An 11140-nucleotide genomic window follows, 5' to 3' on the forward strand; every position below is an offset into this window, starting at 1 on the left:
CATTATTTTTATAAATGTAGTATTGACTCTTGTATACTCTATTATTTTATAAAATGTAAAAGAGAATAATTAATTCGATTTTAAACCCTCCCACATTTCACCGCAACAACCGCACATGTAATGAACCTACTAAACTATAGAGCCACAACTTCGTAAGTCAGAAACGGTGAATCACGTATGAATATAAAACGTGAAAAGAGGATGTACCATCCCGCAAATTCAACCTTTATCCGGGGAGATATCGCGGAACAAAATATCGAATTAATGCAAAGAGATCGTACTGCCCACTGATTTCATTCCACTCCTCACAGCACGTGTTTCGATTCCTATACAGTCATAATCGGGTACAAGCAAATTACTATTTCGGACAAAAATATATATCTTCAGAAGTAGCAGTGGCGAATACATATGCCCCCCCTTACGGGACCGCCCGCATCGCCTAATATTTCAGAACCTAAATTGTAACTTTTTTTATGTCATATGATAGCATTGTCTTGTATATGCGTATAATCATTTTGCATAAAACTATCTTGATCTTTGCATGTGACTTGATTATTCTTCATTACGATTAAAGTATAGGTAGCTCAAAATATCTTTTGCGTTCCCCCATGAGTTTTTTCTCTATCCGTTACTGAAGAGTAGTGAGGGGGAAGGATCAGAAAGAAGTAGGTGGAGGGGTTGTAGGAGGGGGCACAGACGGTAACTCAAGAAGAGTTCATCATACAGACAACCTAAATTCCAGACGCGTCATGTCACGAGGTAAAAAAGGTTTTGGGGAAGGAAGTGGGGTTAGGTAGCAGTCAGGGGAGTACATATAAGATGGGGGAGTGACTAAAAAAACCATTTCCGTTCAGTAAGTCAAATTTCTTCCTTTTCTTTTTCACCATTTCCCACTCTTCGGCCGCACCTAAAATAAGCCCTTTTTCTTGGAACCGAATAATTTTAATATCGAAAATTTTATGTATGTTTTTGTGTCAATGGGCGCTTTGAAAAGTTGGGTCACGGTTCTCCAAGCACATATTGCGTTCGGACACACGAATAAAGAAGTTCCTCCCAGTGTGGACGATATACACCCCCTCAAGTGAGTCACATCATAGTTTGTACTTGCCGCTGAGCCCGAAAGAAAACACTCCGACGGCCCAACGTGTGCGTGAGTTCCCTCAGTGCATAGGGTTTTTGCCCCGGGAGTTCGACTCCCATTTCGCTAGCCAGGCTGCATCCGCGTCCGACCTCGTCGGCGACGTAAAGGCAAAGGAAGCAGCTTGCATTGAGTGCCGACCCTGTAAGTGGTCACCGACAAGGCCCCATCAATAAAATGGGGCTGGTGGGTGTCTGCATATTATTGAAAACGATAATACTTGTTTACATTAATGAGACCCTTTGTGCTGCTAGAAAGGTGGGGTGGCGCAAAATGATAAGCACTGTAAGCATCTTTGGATTCGTGGAGGTAAAATTTATTTGAGAAAAGTAGAAAAGGAGCCAGCAATGTAGTTAGCATCATGGATGATGTAAAACATCTTTGATCATTGCTTTTGTGATTCATAATTCAATGATATAGAAGGTATACCTGGACTATAAGCCAATTTTATGCCTTGCCTTTAATGGAATGAATTCCCTATTAATCGTCCATCAAAATACCCGAAGTGTTTGACGCAACTTTAATTTACTACTTTCACATTTAAATAGCATGTCACAATTACCCGATAATATAGCTTTGAATGAAATATGAATACAATTTGATTAAATTAATGTATATACAGTGAGCGGATAGGTGCTATTCTTATGGAAATTGTAATACTTCTGAAAGAGCAAGAGGTGAGTTAGCTTTTATAAGACATGACATAACAACCGTCCTGAGGCCTTGTCATATAAGCCCTATTGATTGCTTGTTGATCAATGTTTCATGCAATTTTTGTATATTTGATCACTTTGTCGTCTACAGGGGCAAAAAATTTCTATTGATCAATTTGTTTTATGGTAGTCATGTTTGTGGTATGGTAATGGTCAGTGATATGAATGTTCAGTTACTAATGCCCAGCTGCGATTCCAAGCAGTTTACAAATCTCATGAGTTCATGTGGCTTGACTACTTTAATCAATGAAGCAACCTGAATTACTATGCAATGAGCTACCTGTTCAGATCAGGAAATCACTCGGTTCTTCAACACATTTAATGTAGACCTCAAAGCCAAGGTTATGCATTTAGGTATAACGCATCACTCTCGAGTCCAACCGAATCTCCAATCTTTCTGCTCGCGAAGAAAACGAAAGTAGACCATCTAATTTAACTTTGCTATAGTATTGCTGCCGTAAATCATTAAATGAAAATGTGCGACTGTATTTTAGGGAAGTATTGTATGCAGAACATGAAATTTCCTAAACTTTTACTACATTTTCAAACATACTGTTAACATTTGTAAATGAGTCCTGAACTGATAAGCTGATAAGAAATAAACTGTGTATATGTATCCGTAATGCGGCTAACTCCTATTACATGAAAAAATTGGACAAAGTAAATCGAAATAAAAAGAAACGGAGCGTCTTCAAGGAATTAACGAGAGCGAAACAAACTTCTGATACAATTAATACATGGAAATCGGACCTTAAATTACCCAGTTATTATTGATATTGACTTCAAGAAGGAGTTCATAAGCACATTTGAGTCTCCTAAATTGTATCCATTTGTAAAAAAAATAATTCAATGATTGATAATTCATCAAATAGTAAAAATCATCTAAGCCTAAACTTCTTTTTGGAACCAGTCACTACGCCTGATGTATTAAAAATTGCCAATAGTCAATCTTTAAAAAAGCTGCCCGTCCGGGTCAACTAAATGCTGCTGTGATAAAGTTATCATATAAGACATTGCATATGTACTCTGCCATTTCTTCGATCAAAGCTTGCCAAATGTAAGATTCCCTGCATCCTTAAAGCAAGAAATTATTGTTCCCGTTAATAAAAAAGTCGAACTACGTGGTATTCACAATTACCGTCCCATTTCTTTGCTCTAAATTTATTCTGACGTACTTGAAAAACGTAAAAGAATACTGGTAAATTTTCCGGAAAAGGAAGTAGTTTTGTGGCAGTTAATATAGTGCGAGGGTCGTTCAATATAAGTCTTTAGAAAAAGGTACAAAAACAAATTGTATTGAACCAATTATTATATATGTTTGATTTTAGTCTCCTTTCAGCTCTATACTTTTTTGTAAGCAAAAGTTGTTCTCTACAATCGGTAACAACAAAGAAACTGTGGGATGGAAACAGCTCAAACTTCAACAGCTGACGAGTCACAAGTGCTGATTTCTGACTAACATTAATTTTGGAATCTAAGAGAGCATTTTTTCGGAAATTCTAAGGACTTATAGAACGAACCTCGTATTAGGATAGGTAAAAGTACACAGGACGCTTGAAAAACTTTATCACCCCGATTTTCCAGTCTATTAAATGTAATAAATAAACCGCTGCTGTATGCATATTTATAAAAAAGCTTTGGATACAATAAAAAAAAGATGATTTTGGATAAACCGCATCTGGCAGAAATTCGTAGCATTTCTATGAAGTCATTTCGAAGGTTTCCTGACTGCGCGCTTAAAGGTTTTAAGGTACTACAATAGCCATAGAAGTCCCAAAAATATTTGTTCTGGAGTGGCTCAAGGATCAGCGTTAGGTCCAATATGATTTATATTATAAAGCAATGATATGAGTAATCAAAATTTCAGTGTTAAACTAACCGCCTTTGCGGATAACCTAGTCCTGTCTTACAAAAGTGTGGACTGGATTGATGTACAGCAATGCATAAAATGTGATATAAACGATATCAACCAATGGCTTGCATCGAACAAACTTAAATTAAGCGAGAAAACACAAATAATGTTTAAATTTATACATCAGCTTTTCCATTGACTAATATTGTGTAACGTTCTTCCCAGCGTACTAAAATGACCTGCTGACAGTTTCACACTGGTTTGAGTTGAGGAATACAAATACCATGTTTTAGCAATTGATGAGCATCTAAAATGGAAGCATTATACAAATGATATTGCAAATAGTTTGAAAAATTTTAGAATGAAACATTAATTGATTCGTAATAAGTGTTCTTTAACTGTAATTTACAATATTTATTATGCTTTCGTATATTCTAGGGTAAATTATGGCATGTTGAGCTGGGTTAGTGCATTTAAAAATTCGCTCAAACGTACACATACAGCTCTAATAGCAATCACACTTGCTCCTGCAGCCGGAGCAGATGGCCTTTCACTCTCTTTTCCTATAATTGTTAAACTGCAGGTACCTACCACCACTGAGACACTGATACATCTATTAGGTGCTAAGGTTATCTTCCTTCGTGGTGGTGGAGGTAGTCCAAAAGTCTTTGATAACCCCCAATAATACTATCTACGAACAAATACTTCATATGTATTGCCCAAACCAAATGTTATTTTTTTAAAGGCAGCTTTCTTTTCTTGGGACCAAAAATTTGCACTAGTTCGCGAAGAACAATCAAAGACAGTAACAACATGTATACGACTACGAGAGTAACAACATATGTACCATCCTTAAGCAAGTAAACCTGGCTGTATACTAAAAAAATATTATAGGGGATATCTAATAGAGGTATTTCAAAACCATATTCTTCTTTTATTGTTAATTCAATTTTTCACTTTATATTTATTGTGTGTTTATAATGTATCAAAAGTTCATCTGGAAGGCATTTCTTGTTTCGCAGCAATATGAACAGAATTACGATTGTATTTCTGAAGGTGATCCCTCCAACAGACAATAGACTCTAGGTCAACAATAGCTCCAAAATTATTTATGTATGTATGATATTTAACTTTTTAAATTGTTTAAGGAGAAATACATGTAACTACTATGGAGGACTGATGATAAAAATAAAAGGTAGGCATTTCACCATTGCAAGTCAAAGCCAATGGTTAAAATCAACGGGAAACTTAAAACAATAAACACGTTTTATTAAATTTGGGTTTTATACGCTTGCATTAATATGGCGACAGGTATGAATAAAACCGAATAGATGACTGAATAATCGACTCACTATTGTACAATGGGCTTCAAAAGTAAATGTCTAGTTGCGACAGGCCATAGATAGTAGGCATAATTCGCTTGACATTTTTCCGCTGCGGAAAACAGGCACGACAAGAAGAGGAAGACTCGGAGAAAATTATATTAGAACAACACTATATTTCCAGGTCCCTCAGCAGCGATAATAAGAGATATTTTTTCGAATGGATGAATAATTGAATTTGTTTTCCTCCCGCACGATAAAAGAATTTAATAAATTCTGGATAGAACTTCGTTGCAGCCTTTCCTTTTTATTCGTTAACGAATGGCGTCCTAACACCCCCTGCCACACACTTATTGACACGGCTTGCTGCGTAGTATACAGATGTAGAAGAGTAGGTACGGAGAAGAAGTAAAAGGGGGAAGCTGCGCCCAATATATTGTGCATAAAAGTCTACTCGTAGTCTAGACCCTATGTGGGAGGTCAATCGAAAAAATTTTCAAAGTAACCGATATATCACCACAAATGTTTTCACAGGAAAACTCCTGATTGGTTTCACAGGATCAAATCCAGACCTCTAAGGTCCCCCCTGTCACCACATCACCAACCCTCAGCTCACATTCCATATTACATCCCTTAAGTCATGGAACTTCCCCTTCAAGATTTTGAAACGACATTCATTTGATATGTCTTTCAAAACTAAAGTTATGCGAGCATTTATTGAAAGAACGAAATTTGAGTTGCGGTTGGTTCGGCATAGTTATAACTTCAGACATTCGAGAGAAAAGAAATAAAAAATTAAACAAAATCATATTTTGTAACAAATGAAAATGACGAGTCATTATCATTAGTCAATGTTGACCTGTAATTGATTGAAACATGCCAATAATGAGTGGAAACTATTGTGCATACCTGCATAAATGTGGAAGAAGTGTACTTGGTATTTTGTGACGAGTCCTAGATCAATGAATCAGTATATCAGTATCAAGAATTTCTTTGTGAAATATGATTTAATGCTTTCCCGGCGAATAATGTGGGTAAACTTTTCTTGGGATTCCCACCGGGTTAATGTTTTTATATCGGCCAACGTTTCAAGTACCTTCTCGGCACTCATCTTCAGGGCTGTATATAATAATAATAATATAATATTCAGCCCTGAAGAAGAGTGCCGAGAAGGTACTTGAAACGTTGGCCGATATAAAAAAATTAACCCGGTGGGAATCCCGAGAAAAGTTTACCCACAAAATTTCTTTTTCTTACAGATATCCTTATAGATTACCTCCTATTCCCTTAGGCAGCAGAGATAAGAGGTCTTAGGCATTTACACGCCTAATTTGGGGGAAAGGAACCCTACTCGTGTGTATGATAACAAGGAAGTAAGTTTTAGCCATGATGAGAAATACGAAAACAGGCCGGGTCGTAGTGAGCAAGTCAGTCGAAGTAAGCTAAAATCATGCATTGGGCAATTAAAAATAAACGACTCTAAAGACAGTTATTTGACTTTAATGCCTACCGATTGAGAAATTGAAAATTTTATCACGAAGTGAAAGGAGGGCCTGGACTGCCCAACAGTGAACCAAGCACTAGAGACCCACGCCGCTAAGTATTTCGCTGCAGCTCTTAGAAGGCAAAATTTCACAATAGGGTCGATTACTCAGACAAGAAACCGCAATTCCGTATTAGAATTCGGTTGATGAAGTGGGAAGATTAGTTACGAAGAAAAATGATCTTCTTCATTCAGCCATTCTCTGTTTAAAATGAAAAGATACGAGAAGGTACCCCCACATATCATGAGTTGGTGATGCCATTACATCTCTGATAAATCAGAACCGATCAGAGAGGGAAAGCATTTCCAACTAGAGAACCGTCTAGTTGCTCTCTTATAATAATAGCCTAACCTCCCTAGACTAATAATTGTTGTACTTATTTTGTAAGCAGTTATTTTTAATTGTACGCACAGTGGCGAATCTATGGGGGGCTAAGAGGGCTACAGCCCCCCATTGGCTGTCCAATTCACACTAGATAGAATAGTAATTTTTTTCGGACCCCCACTACTGCTGGTCGGCTAACCCCCACTTAACCTCCCCCCTTTTCCCTATTCTGGATCCGCCACTGCTGATCCGCATCTTACTATATTTCTACTGTTTTCATTCATGTAATAAAAGTGTTATCGTTGGAACAAATAAATAAAATAAGCGGCATTTAACTTCGCTTGTTACGCGAGAGATGCTTGGGAGTATCCAGCGGTGGTGACTCGCTCCGCATTAATTTGTGACGGTATCAAATTTTCTGCCAAAGTCTCAACACCTTCGATTTTTCACAGAGAATTGCTCGATAAGTGGACGACGGGTTGTAAACAGAAAAATGTGTCAGTGCTATCATCATAATCGACGATAAAATAAAGTCCTGAAATGGTCTATTGTGTCAAAAACAAGTATGAGCTCAAATAAAGACGTATCACTCGAGCTGAGAAATAGATCGAAGGAAGAATGGTGCATAGGAGGCAAAGGGGGCAAGTAAGCTGGGAAAATCGCAGTACGCAAGTCATTCAAATTAAGCTATAATAATGATTATTCATGGTTATAGGTAAACCTATTTATCTGAATGAAGCTGAACAAAACTGTAAATCCTCGTAATGGATTAACATGACTATTACCTTATCACTCTGAAGCTGAAACATGCGTTTCATTCGTTGATGATTGAAACATAATTCGAAAAAGGTTTCTTGAATATTCTCATGATACATGACCCTACCTAATGCCACCTCATTGCATAAATTGTTTTAGTATATTTTGGATATTTTTTCCTGGGAGTCTCCCTCACGGAGGAACAAAGCAGACAGAGAAATGTACGTCGAGAAAAAGTTTACAATGCCCGTTAATCACCACATGAATGGTCACTACGTCATTAAATAGTTCTACTTTGCGAGTGCATTGAGACAATGTGAAGTAAAAGCAGAATATGCATGAATCAAATGCTAAAGGAAGCGAATGAACCATCAAGGATATATAAAATTAAAATGAACGAAAATTTGACTGACTTACCATATCTTAATCAGCACACCTCTCCCATGTGACCTTGTGAGGATTTCCCGCTAACTCTGATTACACTTCACGCAATCGACAGCGACAACGGATTTGCATTGCTGTAAAGAAAGAAAAATAACAAATTAAATTTCGCCTCGACTTAGTGCTCGATTCAAACGATTATTATCCTTTGTAAACCTCTAGTCATAATATAAATATTATCACTAGAAAGAATTGAAATATGCGAGAATGTCTGAGTGAGCCATGTTGATACATTTTTCAAGTAGAAATAAACGAAATTAAAGAAAGTTATTGGAATTCGAATTTTAAAAAAATTCGTGCGTAATAGTGAACCAAGCGCTACTAGTAGTCACCCACGCTACCATGTATTTCGCTGCATTGTTTGGGAGGAAAAATGCCACAGTAGGGTAGATTTTTCAGACCCGAAACCGCAATTCATTATACGTATTCGGTAGATGGAAGTGGGGAAATTGTATTAGTTACAATGAAAGTCCGAAGATTATAAAGTTACGAGGAAAAATAATCTTCATAACTCAGCCATTCTCAGTTTAGAATGAAAAACATGCGAAGGTAACGCCCACATTTCACGAGTTGATGACGTCATTACATCTTCGGTAAATTTAACCGTTCAGGTGGAACCAATCATACAGGGAAAGAATTTCTAACTTCTTGTGGTCTAATTTCTAATTCTTATTTCCAACTCCCTCAGAATTATGGCCCAACCTTAGTTTCAAAGAAGCGTTTCATATTATGTATCAATGTACTCATTTCCTAGACCAATCCGTGGAATAAGTGGCAGCAAGGTGGAATATACCAATGAAGATTGACAAAAGATATGATGTTACCGATTCTGGTTCACATCACTACTTAGTTATGGAATATACGAATGCTTTGATTAACAATTTTTGACGCAACCAATATAATACACCGGTGAAAACTTGAAAAGACAACGTCACTACCAACTGATTATGACGGTATAGAGGAATGTACAGTTCCGAGAATCGCCGATTCAAAAGCTTACATTGAAACCCCGGTCAAAAAATTTCTGGAGCACGTCTTACGACCTTGGTTCACGCTCACCGAGAAATAGTGAATTTAAAATTTGAGAGGCGAGAGAAATTCACCACACACAAAAATGGATATTTCATACGTTGCAAGTATTTTGCAAGTCCCAAAACATGACCAAACGAGAACGGTTCATGTAAACGAACGATGGAAACTTCCCTCCGAAAAATATATTCACGATCATCACATCGATAACGATTACATTACGTAGCCTCAAACATCGAAAAAAATATGAGGAATACTTGATAAGGTTGGTCACGGGATATACGGTCTTGGGGGGGATATACGGAGTCACTGGTTCTCAGCACTTCGTTGAACACGATTTTCCGCAAAATTAATTTACTTTACGGGTTCCATAGTCACTCGCTACAACAATTATTTTCACATGCCTTAAGTCGAAATCACACACCATCAACACCGGAGAGGAATTTAGAAAATCCAAGTTTTTAACTTTTTTGGGAACACTCCCGTACTCACCTCTTAACTCAATGCAAGTTGCCGCCAGACTGATGAAAGATTTTCAGGAGAAGCATTGTGGGCCTCTTCGAGTGTCACGTGACAACTAGCCACCACAATAAATAGTTCCGATAAATTAAAAAAAACAGTAAAAAGCAAGCGACAGCATAACATAAATAACTTATACAATATTTAAATCTATTAATTTTAATATTTGATGTTGTTTATTAATTTAATAATACGTTTAGGTGCGATTAGAAAATTGATTCGTTACGCGGAAGAACGAATTTAACTTTAAGTCTTCGCGGAATAACTTAAGCGGAAAACAGTATCCTTACGCGAGGGTCTCGATGCAATTTTTCCAACCTTTTTTCGCGCCTTCTAGAAAAATCATCCCATTGTGGGAGGGGGAAAATCTGCTTCAAAGGTCATTCAAAGACGTCATCCACAAGATTATCGTCATTTCACGAAAGTATTGCATTATCCCATTGCCTCTCGTAATAGTCTGCTCCGCGACGTAAAATTGGGCAGTAGTCATGGCTATTTGATGTCGAGCCTGCCTTAATTCGACGGCCTCAGTAACTGCCGTACCCCGCCTCCTATCAAGTCTTACGCCCCTCTAGTCTACTCGTCACGAACCTTGGTGCCATTTCAAGCAACTTATTTCTTGATTAGGCAGCTGATAAACAAACCAACCATCTTCGTCAAGATCGCCTTCTATCTCAGCAGTTACGGAGTTGGTGTAAGAAGACTGTGCGAAGGAGACTACGAAAGAAACTTAAAAACTCTTCGGATGGCCATTTACGTGAGTACGAGAATGTTTTACTGGCGGTAGAACAATTCATAGGATAAACTTACTTTGAAAAAGTCATGCGGGCTTTTTACGATAATGTTCGTAATTATTTTACTGGTTGTATCTGTAGGGTGGGAAGAATCGAATAAAAGTAATAGGCATTTGTAAAATCTCGCTATTTGAGATGTGATTTTTTCGTCAAAATAGCAGTGTAATTAAAGGACGCAAAAATCGGTAGCTAACTGATCTCCATGACACTGTTGAAAGCATCAAAATTATTATTATTTAAATGAGATTATTTGCTGCACTTTTAAGTGGGTGGTTGAGTTGTACGTTAAGATTCAATCGGATTGCTGTTTTTGTGTTGCTTATCACTTTCCATATATTTACGGTTTCGGTAGTTCCACATAGTATATTAAGAACTTAATGGTAAAGATCAACTCATCCGCATTTGCATGTACTTTCGTAATGTCTTTTCAATGAAATAATGGCAATAGCTTAAGGGCATTGGCGTGGTAGCAGTGGGAAAGTCAGGGAGTTCTCAATTCCTCTTCCTACCGAAATTCTGGAGAGAATGATCATATGCGAAATCCCTCATAATGAACCCCTCCTACCCGGACATTTTATGTGTATGGCTGGAGCAGTCGTTGTACATCGTTGTTTAGGGGGTTCATTAACTTACATACCGCGACTTGGTGGTGTGCAATACCTGTTAGTGATATTACGTATGAAGCCAGATATACGTTGACGAGTGACT

The sequence above is a fragment of the Ischnura elegans genome, chromosome 2, assembly GCF_921293095.1.
Source record: "Ischnura elegans chromosome 2, ioIscEleg1.1, whole genome shotgun sequence".
Classification (NCBI taxonomy): Eukaryota; Metazoa; Arthropoda; class Insecta; order Odonata; family Coenagrionidae; genus Ischnura; species Ischnura elegans.